The sequence below is a fragment of the Stigmatopora argus genome, chromosome 17 (genome assembly GCF_051989625.1).
Source record: "Stigmatopora argus isolate UIUO_Sarg chromosome 17, RoL_Sarg_1.0, whole genome shotgun sequence".
In the NCBI taxonomy this organism is placed as follows: Eukaryota; Metazoa; Chordata; class Actinopteri; order Syngnathiformes; family Syngnathidae; genus Stigmatopora; species Stigmatopora argus.
This window is the reverse complement of record NC_135403.1, coordinates 12,805,389-12,827,006: the sequence shown is the minus strand read 5'-3', so window position 1 is coordinate 12,827,006 and position 21,618 is coordinate 12,805,389. Positions and strand designations below refer to the sequence as shown.

Sequence of the window (21,618 nt, the reverse complement as noted above, 5' to 3'; positions counted from 1 at the left end):
ATTAAATTGAGAAAAGTGTTAAATGAATAAATGAAAATATTAAAAATAAATTTTAATGATTGATGATTCCGATAATTATTCAGCTGTCTTTTTTGCCTTTATAAATGAAACATTAAAATACGCAAAAAAGATTTTACTGTTTCGCTTTCGTAATTTTGATCAAATCTAAATCTAAGTTTGTTTTTGCTGAGTAAAAAGTATATAAATAAATATAATTATTCAGCTGTCTTTTTTCCTTTTAAAAATGAAACATTAAAATACAAAAAAAAAGATTTACTGTTTTGATTTTGTGATTTTAATCAAATCTAAATTAAAAGCATTTACCGAAGTTTGTTTTTGCTGAGTAAAAATTGTACATAATTGAAATATAAAAAAATGAATAGACTTGAATTGAGATCTGCGACTTAGAAGTCGGAATTCGGATTTGTCATTCCGAATTTTGACTTCAATCTCACAATTGTGACATTAAAAACTTGGCCACCATTTGTATTCTTTTTTTCACCAGTGGCCTTCATCCTTCATCAATTTTTCCTGTTATTTTTTGAAAATCCTTTTCTGTGAAACCTCCGCCAGACTTATTTTCATAAAAGCAAAAGCCCGTCTCTCCCTCCGTCACAAAGACGTCCAAATTACTTCAAAGGTCGCTAAAAACTCCACGACTACCGACATTTGCGTTTCCACGGCGACGGAGCTCCGCGGACGACCGAGCGGGGACAGAACGCATAAGAAAAATCAAGTCTATGGATCCAGACAGATGGAACGTTTAATTAATGAGGAATTCATTAAAGAACATCTGGACCTTGTATTGTCTGTCAGACACTTTGTTGTACAGACGTTTAATTAACATTTTGATGAGTTTTTCCGGGAGTTCGGGCGATCCCGCCGAGTAAAAATCGAGAAACTTTGGCAATTAAAAGGGTCGGCGAGTCATCCAAGCGTATCAATTCAAATCAATTTTTTTATATCCAATCGACTTTTTGCCATTGACGTATTGGACATTGAATTGAACAAAGGGTCACTGTGTCTTATGACTGGACTGCGCGTTGTTTCCCCGCGCCTACGCCAATCAAGCGCTAATGGGCGCTAGCGGGCCGGTCGCTAAATAGCGGCGCGTGGCCGCGTCTGGCTCATTTGCGCCGACGGTTAGGGCCCCGCTCCTTCCGATTAGCGGGCGGCTCCAAAACAAACTGGCAAAAAAGAGCACAAAACACGTACGCGGTTAGCGCTCCGACTGGACTTCGACTGGAAAATTGGAAAGGTCAGCGACCCCCTGCTGGCGGTAGCCAAAAGTGCATCTTGGAAAATGTTCAAAAAAATGGGTTTTCTCCGGGTACACCGGGTTCCTCCCACATCCCCAAAACATTCATGTGAGGCTAATTTGAGGCTAAATTGTTTCTTGCCATGAGTGGTTGGTTGTTTGTCTCCTTGCGACCTGCGATTGGCTGGAGACTGTTTCAGGGTACCGCCCATTGTTGAATGAATGAATGAAAAATATATTAATAAATTTTTTCATGCACGAGCTCGATTCCAGCTGGTGAGTGCGAATGGTCATCTGTCCACGGCTGACTGGCGACCAGTCTAGGGTGTAGTTGTTTGTAGTATTTTTATATCTATATTGATGGTTGTTTGTTTTCTTTTTTTTTAAACAAAATAATTTTTAGCTACACTTTTTCAATGAAGTTTACTATACATTAACAATTTATTTTTTCACTCATTTGGTGGGAAGGGATTGGAAGTCTCTTGCCGTCGGACGGTGGACAGGAGGAACATTTATCGGTCTGGTTCATCATCAGGATTTGAGCACGAATGCCGTGCGTGCGGAGTCCGTGTAATTAAATGTCCGTCGGCGCTATTTGTCTGCTTTATTGGTTGGCCAATTTGCCGGGTCACTATGGAAACGTGCCAGATTTACAACAGTGGGATGTTGCCATGAAAGGAACTCCATCACCGCATTCATTCGTCTTTACTGCTTTCATTGATCGCAAAATTAGGAGCAGACTTTCTCTCCGAGAGCCGCTATCAAAGGAAATCAAAACGTCACTTTTATTTGTTAGAAAGGGGATTGGGTAAAAAATAAAAGATCAATTGTACGCTCCTGACATCTGCTGGTCAAAACTAGCAGTGTGGTTTTTGTGCACTGTTGCCATGGATGTCCTGTGCATTGGAACTGGACTGGCAGTGATAATTTATAACATTATATTATCATTAGTCTATAAGTATTAGTGACTCATTTTAATAATTTGAATTCAAAAGAGTTACACTTATTTTTATCAGATTTTTTTTATTTAAGCTTGAATCAAAAAGCTCATTTCATGATTATTTTATATATTATATCATCTGCTTATCATTTTTTCCATTTTGGTCACTTTAGTTTTTTTTTAAACAGATTACCTTATGTTTATTTGATATTTTTGTTTATGGTTTCAAATCGTAAGACATTAAATTCACTTTAAATGATAGTATTTTTTCAACTATTTGAATAGGGGGGTGACAGCTTTATTACGTGAATAACTACATCCCATCCGACCTTTCACACTTCCGCCACCTGCCTCCTGTCGTTCCGCGCAAGGCCATCAGAGGGCGTGCGAGCACAGTGAAAAATGATTGGCGGCAGGCCATCAAGAAAAGTGTCTAACAGCCGTCACTGAACATAAAAGAATTAAACATCCATCTCTTTAAGTAGCTTTCCACACACCTTTTGCGTGGGTGGGTGGATGAGGCGGGGGAAAGCTTTGCGGGGTGATAAACTATTCATTACCCAGCATGCATCGCTCCGCAGACACTCACCCTGCGCGTACAATTACATACAACTCACTTTTAGTCAAGTCAGCTGTGAAGACACTCGGTGAGTCGCCACGCTTCTGAGGAGGACGCCGAGGTCGGCGGGACGGTCGTCACGGCAACCGGCCCAGCTTCAACGGCTCGATGACCGGCTGCGGACTCGAAATTCCGGCTCACGGAGTCAACATTCTCCTGGATCTTCTAGTGAAGTCGTCCAGGCCCTAAAGCAACTAAGCAGCCCCAAGGTTCATTAAAAATAAATTGGACAGCCAGCCAGTTAAGTTAAAAGATAGAAAAGAATAAAATAATGTATAATAAATAATTTCCCTTTCTAAAATCAATTGTAATCTGAAAATATTTTTTTAAGGCTAAAATGAAGGAAAATCAGTCAATAAAACAAGTACAAACGCGGGGTGAAAAAAAAATGGAGCACTACTTAGCTACTTATTTTCCCTAAGCAAATTTTCAAAACGTCGTGAAATGCCGCGAGGTGAGAGGCGCGACCTTTCGACATTTCGGCGAGGGTAATCAATCAGCCCAGCGGCCAACTCGTTCATTTGCCATTGTGGCAAAAAAATTGCAATTAAGAAGACACAATAAAGGCCACGCTCGTAACAACAAGTGGGCCTCAACATAATAATAATAATAATGATGTTGCAGCATCACAGTGTCTTTTACGGCGCTCGAGAATCTAACGTGCTAACACGTGGTGATGGTTAAATGAATTAATTTAATTCCCCCCAATTAGTTCTATTTTTTTATTAACAGTTTATTCAATTATATATTTTTGGGGTATTTTTCAAAACAATATAAGATAAATAATCAGTAATAAAATCTTAACATAGTTACATAATAATTAAATCAGATTAGATTAAATTAGATAACTTTATTCATCCCGTATTCGGGAAATTTCATTGTCACTGTAGCAAGAGGGTGAGAATACAGACACAGAAAAATACATTTTAGACATAAATAAATAGGTAATAAATAAACAAATATATAAATAAATTAACAAACAAAAATATTTAAATAAATAAGTGTGTTGCTGGAAAAAAATATATGTATATATATATATGCATACATATCAATAAATTATATATATACATACATAGACATAGATGTACATGTATACATACGGTTGGTCTTAAGTAATACTAAAGTTTGAAGACTTTACTTTCATTTTTTTCACAAATAACCATAAATGTGAATCCAAATAAAAATCCATATTTTACTCCCTTGGAATATAAATGTATAACAGAAAAAAAATTGTGTTCATTGGTGCTTCCCAGCCGAAAGGAATTGGACATCTTTTGCCATCAATGTGATCCTTTTAAAAGACTGCTCCTGTCTCCCTACCATTTATTTAGTTTTTACATATTTCACCTGCAAAATACGTGTCAATCGACTTCTTTTATTAGCTTTCACACCCGAAGGAAGAAGCGCGACGTGTCGGCAAAAGAAGAGACTTTGGGCCAAAGCGGTAATCCGAAAAATAAATAAATAATAACGATAAAGACGTCTTGGAAGAGAGTGCTGCACCCCGGGAGGACAAATTAATCGCTTTATTTTGGGTGGTTGCCGCTCTCGCCCTCAGAACATGTTGGAAATATCGTGGGGTTTTTTTTAATCAGTTTTTTTTGTTCTGTTACAAGGAGCCTGCAAGGGAAACAAACACACTGGGAAATCATCCAATAGCAAACTTTTGCCTTCCAGGGTTAGCATTTTAGCATTCATTAGCCATGAAAGTCACCGCTGCCATTATAGGTCATTCCTAGTCCAAGGGAATTGGACGACTAACGCCGTTAATGGCAGCAGATGAAAGGAAGTAAAAAGACTCGACTTAGTGTGGAATTTGACTGCCGGGAGCCGTGTTAAAATATGCAAAATATTCGCTGAATTTGAATGTGAGAAGAAGAATATGTGCGCTGTATTTTTAATGTTTGCTTTTAGGAGTCAGTCGTCTGCACTCAAGCTTTCCTCTAAAAAAATAATAAAATAATAAAAAATATGGAAAGCAGGCACGGTAAAGCATTTTAGCGTTACTTTCTTATCAAGAGTTTTTTTTATTGGGAAGCTACGTTAGAATTTTGTTCTGTTTATTAAAACAAAAGCTCAGCCTGCTCATCGTTGGATGGGATAGGCTCCAGCACCCCCAGGCCCGTGACCCTGGTGAGGATAAGCGCTACGGAAAATGAACAAATAAAAAACCTCAAGAATTCTTACAAAAAAGTAGGAGTATTATTTTGCTAATGAAAAGATGATTTTATATATATACAGACGCTCTCCAACTTACGAACGAGTTACGTTCCGAACGATCGTTCGTAAGGTGAATTCGTTCGTAAGATGCTTCAGTGCTATATTTTGTATTATAATTTATGTTTAAGGCCTATATAAGTATATTGAAGGTTTATTTCTGGGTGTGATGACAAGTAGGCTTTTTTGTTGTTGATAATGACGACAGGGCCTATGTCCGATTATTATTATTATTATTATATAAGTATGTTTAAGGCTTGTATAAGTAACCTGTATTGGTTACACACACAGTATGTACATGTACGTAATAAGATAAATAAAATGAAGTTTAACTTACTTTTGGAAGATGTACTCGATGCTTAAGGAGATGATGGAGGAGGAGGAGGAGGAGGAAGAGGAGGGTCGCTGGAATGGGCTTCAAAAGTTACTTCCTCCTCCGTAACTTCAATGTAGGAAGAAGTTGAGGGTCGAGGAGAAGAAGATGAGGGTTGATGAGTATCTTCCTTGTAGGATTTACTAGAAACTGGCCGAAAGAAGCCATCTAACCACCATTGCACAGTTTTCTTCTTTTTTTCAGCATAAATGATGAGGTAGCACTGTATGGCATCATTCAATTGATTTGCAACCTTTGTGCAACGTTCAATATTTGGGTTGCTGCTCAAAGAGTGTGATGGCTTTATATATGCGCGAAAACCCCTCGGCCAAGAGTTTTGTCTCGAATTTCTTCATGGGGACAGGCGTTTCTTCCTCCTCCTCGACACGTTGCTGAGCCTCCAACTCCATGCTCTCACAGCACCAAGCGTCGGTATTAGCGGCGGAAAGAAGCACTACTCGGAAAAAGGCGCGCAATACAAAATCTATATTTCATACACGCAGACATGTTCGTATGTACCGTTGTTCGTAACTCGAATGTTCGTAAGTAGGGGAGCATCTGTATATGATTTTTTGTGATGATGTTTTCTCCAAATAATTAGTACTTGGTCTCCAATCCCAAAAATGTCAGAGTAGAGTATTGATGAAAATATATTAAATAATTTCTATGCCAAGTGTACAGAAGCTATGGTATATTAATTGCAAAAAAAATGTAATTCATTACGACGAGGCCAGTCTTGTTTGGTGCGCAATCAAATGAGGAGCTCGGCATATTAATGATAGATTGGCCACCTGGCATATTAATGGGATTTAAAAAAAATCAATTTATGACTAAGAACCTTTAATGAAAACATTGCTGTTTTCCCCAATAATGAAAATTCATAAGTAGGCCACTCTCCGCCGACGAGTAGCAAGGCTTATTAACGACACGGTCGGTATATTAACGAGAGAATCTCAATTCATTAGCAGACAAGCTCTTATCAAGGTGCGCGATCCAAAGAGTCATTTGCGTTATGAATGATAAACATAAATTAAGCGCTACCTGGCATATTCACGAGAGCGTTTTCAATCATTAACGGGCCTCGCGGCTCATCGGGCAGACAATCCTCCAATGTCCAATCAATTCAATGGCGCGTGAAAGTCAAGCAGGGGAAGCTAGGCTAATGGAATTGGCGCTAAAGTCCCGCGAGAAGTCGGGCGCTAGCAAACCAGCAAGCTAATAGTAGCTATCCCGAAAGTCATTTCCTCTTCTCTACTGTCATAATAAAATAAATATGAGAGATATATATAGAATAATGATTAGAATTTTTTCCTGGTCCGAAAAATGATTTTAAAAATAAATGTTTCGCAATCCCAAAAATGTGTTATTTTTAAACAAAAATAAAAATGAAATGAAAGAATATTTCCAATTTTTGTAAGTAGGTAAATAATTTGGACAAATGTGGATGTCTATAAACGATAATGATTCGATTTTTTTTCCTGGTCCTAAAGATGATTTAAAAAAGAAATGTTTTGCAATCCCGAAAATGCATTTTTTTTTTACAAAAACATTTTTTAAAAGTAAATGAATAAATATTTCCAGTTTTCCCATTTTATTTTTGATGGTAAATAATTTGGACAAATGGGGATGTCTCTAAACGATAATGATTTGAATTTCTTTCATGGTCCTAAAAATGATTTAAAAAATAAATGTTTCGCAATCCCAAGAATGCATTTTTTTAAGAAAAACATTTTTAAAAAATAAATAAATAAATATTTCCAGTTTTCCCATTTTATTTTTGAAGGTAAATAATTTGGACGAATGTCTCTAAACGATCTGTCGACGAGCAGAAAATCATCTTCAGCATGAAAGCTTGACGACGGCATGGCCCGCCACCAAAAAAGTGACTTTGACGTCAAGTTTCGCCGTCAAAGTTTCCGGCAAAGTTGTCTCAAAGCTCAGCGCAGCCCACGATTTCCCTCTCAACTTCCCCGCTTTTTTGATTTCATCGTTCCAGGTGCGAGATTTTGTCAGCGGGGGGTCGTCCAACGGAATCGGCTTAGCTCCAGTCTGAGGACGGCTAATCTTCGGCGCCTTCGTTATCGCCGATGCCAAATTAGCATTCGGGCTCCGAGTGCCAACGCCACGCCATCAAAGCGGCGGCGCCCACGCGGGTGGGGGCAATTAGGCCGGAATACGGAAAAGATGTCACAGGTGATGAAAGTCCTCCGGCTTGACGAGATTTACCGGGTCAGGAGGGATGCGTTGATCCTAATGCCGTCTAACGGGAAAGCCAGAAAACTTGAAAAAAATGTATTTCATGTCCTGTAGTCTCACAGGGTTAGAGATGATTGACGGCTAGCCAGGGCTAAAAAAAAATCTGATCCTGAAACTGAATTGAAGCCGCGTAGGCAGAGGTCCAACCGCAATTAGAGCGCCGGTGAGTGGGACTAATGAGCGGCGGCGACGGCGGTCGCCCGCTCGTTAACCCGATTTAAAGAAGGTGGAGAGGCCGGAGCGCAGACGTCTCGGCAGCTGGCTGGGTTTTCCTCAAATTGGCGGTTATCCTTTCGGAATTCGGGGAATAAAGAGCGAGCTGATGTGCTGCTTGACTTGAGGGTTTTGGCTTTAACCCGCATGTGGGGGCGGGGCCAAATACGGCCCGATCGTGGGTGTTGCCTTCGTTTCGTGCTAATATTGAAATAATGATGAGAGGTTTAGAGACAAGATTTTTGTTTTTCAGAATAGAAACAAATGTCAAAATTAGACATCAGACAGCTAATGAGTTAATTCAAAAAAACAGGTAAGATTTCTGATAATAATATACATTGGAAATTGGATGTCTATGACCACGTTTATACCTGATTTTGTCAAAACAAGCGAAATCCTTCTTGGCGTTCCGCAAGGTTCAATTTTTATACCCACTGGTTTTTTTTAATAACTCATATCAGCGAGGAAACCTTTACGGAATCTCGTTGCTTTGGGGGCCGCCCCTCGAAGACCCATGGGCGGGCGCTTAATGGCAAAGTCGCCGCTCGTCAGGCGGCCGAATGAGAGCGCTCGTTATCCCCTCCTTGAAGTCACACATGAAAGCCAGAGCGTCACGTAATGGCGTACTTACGCCTGTCGAGGCGGACGGCTTCCCGCCGTTATTTGCCTCGCTCGCCCATTTTCTACTTAAATACTGTTTTTGTCTTATCGCTGCGGGGCTTTTTCCGCGTCCCGCCACGGTGATAATGGCCGACACGCACGCGCCTCTCGCTGCCCGGCGGGTAAATCCCGTAATCAAGAGTCATTTAAGATATGACACGCGTGGCAACTAAAGAGGGAGGCGCCCGGCCACACCGGGATAATAACGCCGTTATCTGCCGTCTCCCATCGCTAATGAGACGAAGGAAGGATCGCTCTGTCTCCTCGCCGTCTTGTTTTTCGTACAAGTGGCGGAAAAGACGGAGACGGATGTGACCGCCGTGAAAAAAGCTGCCGCGGATTTTGCTTTCGAGCCGCAAGCTGGTGTTTTCGGCATGAAATTTGGGTGTTTATTTAAGGATTAGGAGCTGTTCGACGGCTGACTAGAAGGGTTCCTCAATTGGTTTTTGACACCGGAATTCGACAAGGATAGACGACCATTGCATTTAATGAAATAATTGGAAAAATACCTTGGTGAACGTATGAAAAGTTGCCGATAAGGATAAACGGGGTGTTCCAAAATGTTTGAGGCCATTTCACAGGCCAATCATTTTGAGAATTTTCGTTGAAATGACCTCAAATTTTCACAGCTTGTGTAGAAACGTTTTAAGTGTTTGCGTGTGACGTTTGGTATTTCTATCTTTTCGGGTTAAGAAATGCTGTTCACTTGAAAAGAAAAGGCATTTTGCGTCTTAGAGTATGCTCGGACTTAGTCACCCAAGACAGTGCCTTCTTAACAAATTTTGCCAAGAACGCACCAACTACAAAACAAATGAGCAAAAATTTCAAGGAAAGGCCTTCTTATGCATACCTGAATCGCCAGGACGGCCATCAACATCGGCAGAGACAGTGGAGCAGGTTGGTGAAGTCTTCCGGCGTAGTCCTCGGAACAGAGTGTGGAAACCCACATGCTTTTGAAGTCAACGGCATTTCTTAACCTGAAAAGACAGAAATGCCAAACATTACACAAAAAAACTTGAAACGTTTCTACAGAAGCCGTGAAAATTTGAGGTCATTCTACTGAAAAATGTCAAAATTATTGGCCTACAAAATGGGGTCAAACATTTTGGTACACCCTGTATTTGAAGAGTCTTTAAAGAACAAAAAAAATGTCCACTTTGCTTAATGCTAACATATGACCAAAAAACAATTGACAGGTTAATGTAATGATTTCAGTTTTATAATACAAATGTAAATCAATGACATTAAAATATAGTGGTCAAGAATTTGACCCCGATTTTGGATTGGATTGGATAACTTTATTGATCCAGGTTTAAATTGTATGTAGTCAAGATAATTTGCTAAAATCAAAAATCATTTGGATGAGATTTTTGACCCTCTGGATTTGTAAGTCAAAAGAAAGCAACGGCGGTAAACCAATAAATTGTCCGATGTAGCCCATGCCTCAAAGTGCTAGCGGCCACGCTAAGGGCTACGCAATAAATTCTTCTGCACCGCATTCTTCCAAGTGTCCTTTAGCAAAGCCACCTCTCCTTCCTTGACCCGCCTTTCGCGCAGATGCTAAGCGACGCTCCCCTCCGCTTGCTCTCGAACGGGTCCGTGACCCGGCCTCGCCACGACAGCGCCTCCTTCGCCGCCGTCCGCCTCCATCTCCTCGAAACGAGAGCCACTTAGGAGGTGAAACAAGGTCTCCTCTCAAGGTGTTTTTCAAACTTTTCCAAGGCGGGCGTCATCGTAAGTGCGGTGAAATGCTCCTTTGGTTCGCTTGAAATGCCGTCAACATTTAACCAGTAGGAACGGCTCTTCTGAATTCTTGCAAAATTGTTGTCGATGCAAGGCAATGAGTTCATCATGAGTTACTTTTTTGTTGATTTTGGGTCACTTCCTATACCTTTTGAGGCACTTGGGAGTCGCTTGTATTTTTTTTAAATCATTCCATATTTGATTTCAAGGCATTTCTGGGTCACTGCCTATTCATTTTGGAGAATTATTCCGGTCAACGTGCGTCAACGGGCTAAAAAAAACAACTGGAAAAATGTTGAAATGTCTTTGCCTTTTACAAAGCATCCCTACAAAAAAGAAGCTTTGGCATGATGGAAAGTGGCGGCCGGTGCATTTGTGAGGCTAATAAATTGTAGAGTGCGAGGTGACGGCAGGCTCTATTTACTGGCCTCTCCTCTTGACAGCATCGCGAAGGTGCTTTTTTTCCTGCACAGGGACAACTCCAGAAGGTTCCACAGAGAGACTTTGACCGGGCTATTGATTTCATCCTTTGCACCGCACAAAAAGGGAAAAATAAAAGGACTAAGATGAAGCAAGGGTGCGAAATATGAACTCGGGAGAACTACTCAATGAAGACGAACAGGTGTATGGCACTGGCATGGACCGTGATAGACCCCCAATCCATTTTGACTGGCAGGGCTGACAGCAATGAATTGGTTCGTATCACCTCATCTATCGAAAAGTCCAACCGACCAATCATTCAATACCATGGAGTCTTTAACAGGCAACCAACTGGTTGTAGGTCTGGCCCACCTAAAAATAATAAGACACCATCTTTTTTTCCCTTAAAATCAAACAACAAATGAAAAACAAAACCTACCAGCCTAGCTCCTGGCTAAAGCACCAACCAAACAATTTGTATGAACCTCAAAATCATTGTTAAAAAGACACTTAATGAAAAACCAATTTATTGACCAACCTGAAAACCAATTCCACAACCAAATACATGACAAAACGACTGTTTGCGTTGACCTAAAAACTCCTAAAGCAATCCACCAGCGACTGACTCCCTTGCGCCCCCTTCCTCCGTCCTCCTTCCAACCAACAAAATAACCGTCCAAGCAAATCAATCCCCTCGGCTGCCTGGGTAATTGCTCCAAGTCGCAAATATAGTCATCACGGTGTCGCCTTGAGCGCCTTTAAAGGCCAATCCAGCCAGTCGGCCAGTCAGTCACCCGGCCGTCCAATCGCAGGGAAATGAAAACGCTGGCCTCCATATGAAGGCTTTGCCGGCAGTGTCGGACAAACAAGCCAAATAATTGTCGTCGTCCCTCCGAGATGGCGAATGGCCGTCAAGAGGCCAGTTTTGTTACGCGCTTCGGTCTGTTTGTTTATTTGTTTGGCCACTCCAGCTCAAATCTTGAGGTTCGCATCCACGGTGACTTGTTGTCATTAGTGTCATCAGCTTGGTCTTCGTTGAGGGGAGGAGGGCAGAATCCTGGTTGAACCACGTTGTCATTAGTGCCATCTGGTCTTCGTTGAGGGGACGAGGCCAGAATCCTGGTTGAACCTGGTTGAACCACGTTGCGCTACGCTCATAGCAATTGTTTAAAATCACCATTGGGAAAAAGTACTCACCCCCTCAGCTCTGCAGTATTTCAAAACAATGACTTACTGTATTTATCGGACTATAAGTCGCAGCAGTCGGACAATCCGCAATGAGTAGAGACCGATGTTTCCCAGCTAGCAGCCAAGCGAGTACGACGGAAGTATTTTCAAGTGTTTAAACAGATCGTCCATTTACGAGACACCATCTGATAAGCATTTTCCTCCCCGGGGTGCTTTGGGTCTGGAAAAGATGCGTCAAATCCCATCAAGGGCGAACGGCGGAGATTTTGTCACGTCGTAAACGGATTACGCTGACGTCTGGCAGCAACAGGCGGGCGTGCCGTTCACTTCCGATAATCGATTCAACTGCAAATAATTTGAGATGTTTATCGTTAGATTAACATGCAGGCTCATTTTGCAATGAACTATGAATTCATACATCGCCAATCTAACTCTGAGTGATTAATCTGTTTTAAAAAAGACAATGAATTTGAAAGATTAACGTGTTAAGACACCTTAGATTGGACCTAAAATACTGTCAATGGCGTGTAATGAAGTAATGGGAGTTAGGTCTCATTTGAATGGGAACAAAACGCTAACCGTCCGATAGGACGAAATGTCAGAGCGGGAAAAAACAGGGGTGTGATTACATTCGCTGGGAAAAGGTCACCTGCAAATGTGGCGTAGCGAAAGCGGAGTCACAGCGCCGAAATAAAGAGGGACAATCGACTTCCGATACGCTCCGGTAAAGCCGGCGTTTATCATTTGTTTAGGAAAATGCGCTTTTTCTGGGGAGCTGAGCACGCTTCCGCGGAGAATCCAACGCGTCGCCTGTCAACCACGCTGACATTTGTCATTTCCTTGCTCTGCACAGGTGAGCGATTCGCCGCTTCGCGGAAGGCGTACAAAGATTGGCTTTTCCTGACAATGAAGCGACGGCTCGAGCTGAACACGGAGGCGATTTCCCGTGGAATGTTCGGGAACGATCGCTCGGGCTCGTTTGTGAGGTTTTAGTGGCCAACGTGTCTCCAATTCCAATTTGTATCACGCTCGAGCCATCCCGATCTCGTTATATCCCGTTCTATTCTCATCGGGTGGTGGATTTCCCCCAGAAAGTCCTAAATAAAAGGATCGCCAGCAAAGTCCCGCTCGGCTTGGGTTGCAAGTTAGCTGATAGTTAGCGGCGGCGCGCTCCGATGAAGGGGCAATAAGAGCGGCCTACGACGGCGTCGATTTTTCAGGTAATGATCTCCTGAGAGGAATCGGCGCGGCGGGAAGACCGGAGAAATGTTTTCATTCCTCTCCGTCGACGGCGGTAATTATTCGTAAACTCCCTCCCGCGCCTCCGGGAGATTGACGGGAAATAAAGGTTGTTGTTGTGATGCCGGCGCGCTTCGAGTGCAATTAGAACAAATGTCAGACGTGTAAGAAGAAGGAAAAAAGGAGCGCTAATTGAAAACATAAAAAGATTCCTCAATTAACTCTGGAGGAGAAAGATTCGTATTGTTCGGCGGCGGGAAGAACAGCTGAGGCGGCGGAGCGACCTCGGTGGGGAGTCGCGCCCGACCACATCAAAAGCCGTAAACACGCGGCGAAGCGCCGTCAATAGACGCTAGGAAAAAGAGGCGCTAAATAACCTAGAGCTGCGTCTGTGGAGGAGATTATTTTCTTTTTTTCCACCATTGGGGCTTTTAACAATGAGTGTGCTGAGCTGTGCTTTCAGCCCACAATCAATGTGTTTTTCGGCTCTAGGCAACAATAAACAATTTTAATCATGGTTAATATGTTGACTATTTTGGCCGTTAACTGCAATTCATCGCAAATGAGTTAATTAGCTTGTAATGAGCCTGTAATGCGACATATATGGAGGTAGTATGTATCATAGTATATATACAGAAAAAATATATAACATATCTTCCCTTTTCATACCCATTATCAAGTATTGCTTAACCCATCCGTAAAGAATGTTGGAATCATTTTTTGAGATAGTTAACATTTATAAAGTACTATATTCAGTAATAATATCTATCCTGACTTACCTTTTCCTGATTCCTGTACTTTTGGCTAGGTAGCATGTATATCGTAGCATCGTGAGATGACATAATTTTCCCGTCCTTTCCGTCTATCGTGTCATGCTACTCGTAGCCAGGTTGCATCTACGGCTTTTTGGGTGGCTCTGTTATAAAGAATGAAAATGATTAATGCTTTTTTAAACTTTGCTAGCCTAGCTTTTGAAACTTGAATGCCTCCTTACTCCTGGTCTAAAAGAGCTCACATTGCTCAAACAAATACATGGTTCCATGAGTACAAATTGGCCTTGTTGCCTCTTGAAATACAGTTATGGCGCTGGAAAGAGGCCTGTGCGCTCTCCCCTGGGAGGAAGTGGCAGATGCACTACACGCACACCCCCACCACCAACCCACGCGCACGCACTTCCCGAGTAAAAAGCCAGGAGCTCTCCAAAGTGGCGTCTCAAGCCGAGCCAGAAAGCCAAGACGGGTAATCCCGAGAGGAGCTCGACGCCACCGCCGACTCGCCCCCAAATCCGGTTGGATCCTGACAACTGGAGGGAAGCAGCGGGATGGCGGCGGTAGGGGGGACAGCGCCCACATGGGGGTGCCGGTATAGCTTTGTGCCCCCTACCCAAAAGGGAAAACCAGGATAGGCTTGTATTTGATTAAGTCAAAAGTATACAGTGCCATGAAAACTCACCTTTTTGACACCACCCCTGCTTTGTATATTTTTTAATCTAGAATATTCAAGATAATCGAATGCAGTCGTTAAAAATGGAGCAATCAGCTCGAAGAAACGCCGCGGTCGATATTTACGCAAAACCAAACCTCTGGCAAAAACAACTGCAGGGCCTGAATTATTTGAGGGTGGGATTTGGGTCCCTGACTAGCAAAGTATGAAATATCGTTAAGAATAAACGACACGGTTTTAGGACATTGGTGGGATTATGTTAACAAGAGGGCCGGCCGTCTGCGTGCTGGCAACCCTTCTTTCGCCGGGAAAGCAATCCAAGAGGATGGGCGGTCTCGACCTGCTTCCCATGATGCTTTGAGGCGAGGCTACCGTTTCCGGGCGCCGTGCCTCAGGAGATGAGAGGTTTTTCGGAGAAGACGTCACAAGTTGGACCAAGTTTGTTGTCAAAACTTCATCCGAGGTGTCAATCCCAGATGTAAGATTTATGGTCCATCTTCTAGGCGGCGTGGCATCTATTTTTAACAATTAGTAAATATTCCGTATGTTCCTCTTGTCCTGCAGGTTCTCCATGAATAATTTGGGCTGGAGAAAACTTCACCGCCGGGCTGCAGCACCATCTCGACGGAGGGACGGTTTGATCCTGACTGGCTTCTACAGCTAATCTATCTCCAAAGCCCGACGCCCAATTGCATGTCAGTCAGCGGCTCGGTGGAGTGGATTGTCTTTTAGTTGCGGGCTAAAAGACGCGGGAGTGCGTGTCTCAGGTGGGCTTTGTGCGCATCCAATCCCATGTGAGTGTGTGTTTGAGAGGAGGAGGGGGGTCCAATTTAAAGCTGTAAATCTTGCGTCAGTCCGGGGAGAAAGATTAGAAAGATTCGCAAAGTTCTTGTCTTGTTTGTCAAAGCTAGCTCACGGCATCACTCGCCAAAATTGAAACGCGGCAACAGCGTGATGACAGATGAGGGTTAGGATTCTCGCCCCTCAAGATAACACATGTCCAATTCACTGGGCACACTATTTTGCAAGGCTACTTCTAGCCATGTAGCATGTAGACTCAATGATGCTTGTCGTATTTTGTAACCCATTTCCCCTTCTCTACTGTCAAAGTGGACATTCACCTAGTAATGGCCGTTGGCAACAATAAATATCCAAAACATTTCGCTAGCACGAATACTGCCGCAGAAGGTTATAGATGCCTTTGAATTAGCATACAAACTATTTTTTGTAGCATTTGGCAACAATAAATAACCAAAACGTTTAGCCAGCACGAATGAGTTCACGTGAGTCAAAGGACGAAAAAAATGCAAATGTAAGTCCATCTTCCTTTCTTTTCTTCAATTAGACATTTTTGCAGAGCACTGTTTATACTAACGAACCCAACGTAGACGAGTAGGCGGAGGAAGCCAACCGGCTACTTTGCAAATACACAATAAGTTACGGCAAAGTGAAAGAATACAAGTAGGCAACGACATAAATATGCATGACGACTGGATGTGAATGTGGGAGGAGGTATGAGAGCGTGAAACAACTGATGCGGGGTGCGAAAAAAGGTCACGTCAAATCAGCGCAAATATAGTGGACGAGGACAGTGGAAGAATTCTTAGTACACATCGGGAGGAATAAAAACTGAAGAGCGTCTTACCTGTGCCGTGTGGCGAAGCGGCGTTGGCGTGGAGCCCGGAAGCCAAAAAGCGTGTCGCTGTTACTTTTTCGGGAACGATGCAGACGCTGGACGCAAGTCGCTGAGAAGATCTTCACCACTAGGGGGGAAATAAAGTTTATTTTTCAATGTCTTCATGGGACAAGAATTGATTCACGTTGAAAATCAAACAGTGAAACGAGTAAGCCTTAAAGAACACCTGATATATTCTGTTGTTTTTTTTAAATTAGATTTTTAAAGACAGTAAGCTTAACAAATATAGGCTGTTTTTTATTTACAATAAATAATAGAATGTAAAGCAAGAAATATTCAGGGTTTTTTAAGTTAAAAAATTGTTTTAGGATTCATTTCATTTGAATTTAAGTACGAAACATTGAAGTCGACACATGAAGATGATGCAAACTGTGGTTTGAATGATTTTTTAAAATCCATTTTTACGGTTTCTGTGTCATCTGGGTCACGGTTTGTCTGAGTTTTGGTTTGGCAGCAGTCTTCAGTCGTGCCAGTGAGTCAAAACTAGGCTGGTTTCCGTCTCAAAATCCAAAAGTTGCCGAGTTCTGGTCTCGGACCATGTGGTCTTCAGGCAGTCATCTCTTTGAGGGTTCACCAAAGACATTTCATCTTAATGAGTCGACCTCTCGGACTAGTCCTGAACATTTTGTCCTCAGAATTGTGGAGTCTGTTGAGGAAGCTTGTGTTGACTACTAATGATTTAATTTGTTCAGCAGCTTGACTCATCGCGGACGATAAATGATTCATTCCGGTCGGACTCGGGCTGATAAACATTTACTTATTCATCAAACATATTTGTCTTTAATGCTCTCGTTTGTTCCTTTCCTCACGCCGGTCCGATGGGGCGATCTTTGGGGCGAGGCGCGGCGGGCTCGGCGGACTCGGGTGGCCGCCGTCCGAGGCTGGGAGCTTTTAAAAGCAAACGCCCAAGTGGCAGAAAGTGAGTCTGGCGAGAGTGAATTTCCAATCCTGCGGGTTAATTTGGTGCCTTTCAGCTGCAATCGCCGTGTCTAAACATTCATGAGGCAAGCAGCGGCGGGGAGGAGAAGGAGGAGGAAGAGGAGGGAGGATAAAGACGAAGGGAGGGAGAGGGCAGGAGGAGGATGAGGAGCATCGAGGAAGGCAGTCAGTGCAGACGCAAGCGAGTCGGTGAGAGGAAGTGCGCGTCTTCTCCTGAAAACTACTTCATCTGGCACTTGAGGACCAGCCGGGAGAGATCGGGTTGTCCTTCCCAGAAGACGAGTGGAAAGGTAGGACACAGCTTTTTGAGAAAGTGACAGAGGAGACGGCGTCCGGGGGGTAACAACGCCGGTCAAGGGGAACGTTTACAATTTCAGGAGTGTCTTTGAGGAGAAAGATTTCATTGTGCGGCCGGTTGACGAGGAATCGGGGTCGGACTTGGCTCGGGTTCGCCGTAGGCGTGTTCCTCGTCGTTCGGAATAACTCACGTTAGGTTCGGGACATTGTGCCTCGGAGTCAATTGAAGTTTGAATTGACTATAATTGCCCGAGAGCATGAATCGGGAATGGATTTTCACACGCAGGGAAAATTTCCCTTTGCAATCCAATCCCAATCCGGAGTTTAAAAGTAAATCCCAAACTGTGCAACTCTAGCAAATCACTCCCAATCCCAGTTCACATGACTCCCACTCATGTGCATTTTCAAATTGATCATTAGGAAAGTGACTGTGATTTTTTGCAGTTTTAAAATCTAGTCACCATAAACAGTTATATATCTGTATAAAATGGGTGCATTGGTACTTTTACCTGTTCGATTCACAAAAGTGGGATCGTGAGTGCGTTGGTTGTCTGTCTTCAAGTGTGCCCTATGACTGACGGGCGACCAGTTGAAGAGGTTGAGTCAGCTGGGATGGTCTTTGTTCGGTACCTAGCGACCCTGACAAGGATACATGGTGTTGAAAATAAATCAAATTCAAACAAAGCCACAACATTGCTTTTCATTCTGATTTTGTCCAAACAAAAACAGCACGTTCATTAGTCACAGCGTTCTTGGATGTAAAAACCTATTTTTTCCAAAGATGATGCAAAAAATGGACGACAATAAAATTGGCACATTAGCATTTTACACGCTATGTAGCGGCATTGTCATTAAATGTTCACAACAACTGTGACATTCCCACGAGGTTCACCGATGGGTCGTGATTGGGCAGTTTGATTTGTACTTTTTATGCTTTCACCTCCTACACCGTCCGCCACGTTGTGTTATTGTGTTGGGGTCCAGTCCACTCTTTGCAAATCCAAATGTTGGGATATTGGAATCGTTCTTTTGACGTGTTTTGAACAGTAGTTGCGTTTGCGCTGCTGTTTGTCTCGGTGGTTTCCAATCGTTTCAGTCGTTAAAAGTTGATGGAAGCAACTCCAATTTTTGGCGCAGATTTGGGACTTTGTGGGGGTAACCGTAAACCTTCTGTTTAACTCTGTAGCCAGCGGCAAAATCTGCCACCGTCGCGTTGGCTTCCTTTGATGCTGTTTTGACATCGGACACCCCGGCGTGGTGTCGCGCATGTCGTCATGGCGATGGCGAATGAAACGCAAGCTTGGGGGGGCAGGACCGTGAAGAGGCGCGCTGGCTTTTTCGGGCTTTGTACAGAAGCTTTGAAGGCCGAGGATGGATCAACTTACCTCGGGGCTCGTGTTGCAACTCCAGCTCAACCCAAACCACAAAAAAGAAGAAAACACTTGGCCAGAGTTATTGAAATAAGGCCGACAAGAGCGTTCAGGTGCTTTGTTCGGCCACACAATCGGTCTGGTTATTCGTGTGCGTCATTTGCGAGGTTCCAGGGGGCGTTGGAGCGGCGCCAAAGTCCTCGGGGGCAGAGGCTCTAGTTTGAAGCGGTCGACGTAGATTTTTGGCCGGCTTTGAAAAAGCAATCAGTGAGTCGGGCCGCTTCTATCGCAGCCAGTAATTACATGCAGTCATAGACACCGGGACCTCCAACGCTGAATTAATTATTACTAATTCACTTCCCGATCCCAACAGGGGACAAAAATTAAAATGCTCTTAACTTTTAATGCAGGAGTGCCAACTCGAATGCCAAAAAGCAAGTCTTAAAATGACCTATCGACAATGAGAAAAGCTGTCAATCCATGAATCGATTCACTGCAGCGGCCAGTTTAACTTGAAAGCGATGGATGTCCAGTTTGTCCAGGGACGGTCTGGCAATGAATAAATAAAGATGCCACGTTATTATTTGACATTTCCACCCTTCCAGACAAATGTTGCAATTTTTTTCTTCAGGGTTTATTTTGAAGTTTGGCAGCCGTCTGCAATTTGCCTAATCGGCATTATTCTAATTTTGCCTCCGCTTTGAAATCCTCGCTAGGATACCAACAGAGGTGTTGTTGTGTTACGTCCTCATTAGCATTTCTCTATTTGGGGCCCCCCGCAGAATTTCCGCAGCGAAAGACGACAGGTTGTCTGTTGGAGCGGGACACTCTCATTAACTTTCGACAATGAAGCATTCCGCGGCTTCGTCGTTCGCGTCTGATTTAAGCTTCTTTTTTTTCCCCGAGGCAGCGACATCCCGCCCCCCCGTCGTTAATTTGTCTTAATCTGTGGGAGAGTCCAAGCGAAAGATGAAGCCGATTGCTCGGCGCGGAGTTTCCTTTCCGTCTCGGGGAGGGTGCCGAGAGTCAATTAGAAAACTTAGATGGACAAAGTTTGCCAAAGTTAGCGGCGTTGATTGCGCACGCTTTCTGTTGTTTTTGCGAAGAGTTTCCCGGGCGGTGTAATCACCTTGCTAATATGCGCGGCCTTTATCCCGACAGTCGCATTAATCAAATGGTGCCGCTGAGCAAGATGGGATGATTGGGACAATAAGTGGTGCGTGGCATCCAAACAGCCATGAAGGCTGTGGATGCCACACCTCCATTACGAGGCCCAACGGGAAATTTAGCGCTCACCATTAGTTACAAATGTCGGGCGGAAAAGTGGCGGATACATTCGAGACAAATTTCGAAGGTCCTGACGTGGTCTTCAAAATGTTCTGATCGTGCCATAGTCTGAGCCATTCCTCGTTTCTGTCTTGTTAGGGTCGCAGTTTGGGGATTTACTCGACCAAAATGTCTTGATTCTTGATTTCAGTCTTGGTCTTGACTCTCACAAATCTTGATCTTGACCTCAGGGATTCCTGATTTTGGGCCGGTTTTTGTCGGGTCTCGGTAGTCTGAGACATTCCCTGTTTCTGTCTTTTAAGGTCGCGGTTTGGGGCTAAATGTCTTGATTCTTGATTTCAGTCTTGGTCTTGACTCTCACAAATCTTGATCTTGACCCCATCTCAGTGATTCCTAATTTTGGGCTGGTTTTTGTCGGATCTCGGTGGCGGTTTTAACCGACAAAATCTTTATTTTAATCGTGATCATTTCTGATATCAATCTTGGTCTGATTCCAGTGTTGCCCAAATGTTTTGATCTCGACCTAATCTCGGCAAGTCCTCATTTTGGGCAAATCTTGATTAGGTCTCGGCCGCATTTGCAGATGGAAAAAAACAGTACACGTTTCAAAAAAAACAACTGGATCCGAAGTAGGAATCTTTTGTTGTGCCCGTCCCAAAACTTTTCTGACAGAAGAATCGGAACGGCATTGAGGAAATTGTAGGCACGAGAAAGGGGGGGATTAAAACTCGTCTGCCTAGTTGAAAATTGGCCGGCGAGGGAAACAAACGGCCGCTACTCGGGTTGATGGGAGCCATTCGTCAGGGAAGATTGAGGAGGCTTTGCGGAGATGGCCCACATCTCCATAAATCATCTTGACAATTGACTTGAACTGCAACAGCGCATGTAGGACGACCACCCCGCCAAAAATCTCTACGTAATACTCAGTCTGGCGTCTCAGCCGGATGTTTGTCTTTGCACTCAAGCTCATTTTTATTCCCCGCCATTGACGGTAACGGACGGCCTTCAGTGCAGATGATGAACTGGGTACTTCCTGTTGATTTTTTTTTAGGCATTTTGATTTTGACTGACTTCCCGTTGATTTTGCAGTATTGTCGACTTTGGGTCACTTTGCCTCAGGGTCAGACGTGCGTTGCTGTCAATGGCAGCGTGACTTAAAAAGGATTGGAACTGCCCGTGTCAGAAAACATTGGCAAAAATTAGTTTGTCGCTGGAGGAAATGCATTTGGTCACGCCGAAGAAAAATCACGGCTGAGAGATTGAATCAAAATTCTTTCAAGGCGTCTTCGTGTAACACTGTCAGGATGATCCGCTAAAAAAAATTAAAAGTCAGCTGTCCCGGTCGGGAGCGTTACCCCATCACGGCGCCGCTAGCGGGACAAAAGACGACCGGTGCGCTTCATCATCTGCGCCAAGAGATTTCAGCACGGAAATAAACATGCTCCTTTATCGGCGAAACC

The 21,618-nt window shown here is 43.4% G+C and overlaps 1 protein-coding gene and 1 long non-coding RNA gene across 2 annotated transcripts in view; one reads left to right on the top strand and one right to left on the bottom strand.

Annotated features, from left to right (window-relative positions):
• Positions 1–7,189: 7,189 nt before the first annotated feature.
• On the bottom strand, positions 7,190–13,929 carry LOC144091618 (uncharacterized). Its single transcript, XR_013305776.1, has 3 exons — positions 13,906–13,929; positions 9,387–9,513; positions 7,190–8,077 (listed from the first exon to the last, which is right to left on the bottom strand). It is a non-coding gene; the product is annotated as an uncharacterized LOC144091618 (long non-coding RNA).
• A 3,446-nt stretch (positions 13,930–17,375) lies between these two features.
• Positions 17,376–21,618, top strand: part of LOC144091613 (cadherin-20-like) — a 63,289-nt gene continuing 59,046 nt past the window's right edge. The window contains exon 1 of the mRNA XM_077624098.1: positions 17,376–17,494. The gene's annotated coding sequence lies outside the window, so the exon portion shown is untranslated. The remainder of the gene's footprint in view (positions 17,495–21,618) is intronic.